Source organism: Rattus norvegicus, chromosome 9 (assembly GCF_021556685.1).
Source record: "Rattus norvegicus strain SHRSP/BbbUtx chromosome 9, alternate assembly SHRSP_T2T, whole genome shotgun sequence".
Lineage (NCBI taxonomy): Eukaryota > Metazoa > Chordata > Mammalia > Rodentia > Muridae > Rattus > Rattus norvegicus.
The window spans coordinates 20,442,041-20,442,573 of record NC_141542.1 but is presented as its reverse complement, the minus strand read 5'-3'; positions in this window follow the sequence as shown (position 1 = coordinate 20,442,573).

Here is a 533-nt window from a genome sequence, read left to right as displayed (position 1 = left end):
CCCTTCACTCTTAAGAACCTTCTTTATTGATCATAAGTGTCAACATCTGAAGTCCCACAGCTATCAGGGAGGGATGGATCTCTCCATTCTCATGGGGACTGGGCATCAAATTACTTCCCAGTAAGACTGAGATTCAAAGGCAATTATACACTCACTGTTCCCTGTATTTCCAATTCTGTGAATTATAACTTCATCATGCATATATTACCCACTGTGAATGCTTGCTGTCAAATATATAGTTATCTCTAAATTATACTCTGTGGATAAGAGTGTTTAACAAATTAATGGGATAAACATTAATTTGTCTGTAATATCTCCCAGGACATATAAACATGGTATAAGGGAGATTAAAGCAATTGGAAATCTTGCACCCAAATCCCATGGTGGAGACTGCTGAATACCCAGGAATGCAGATGATCCTGAGACCACAGGACAGAAAGCCATTTCTGCCCAACTCTGCCCACATCTCTGGCCCAATATTAATCTGCATGCTGCCTCTGGAAACAGGAATAGAGGAGCAGTCAGCAGCAGGA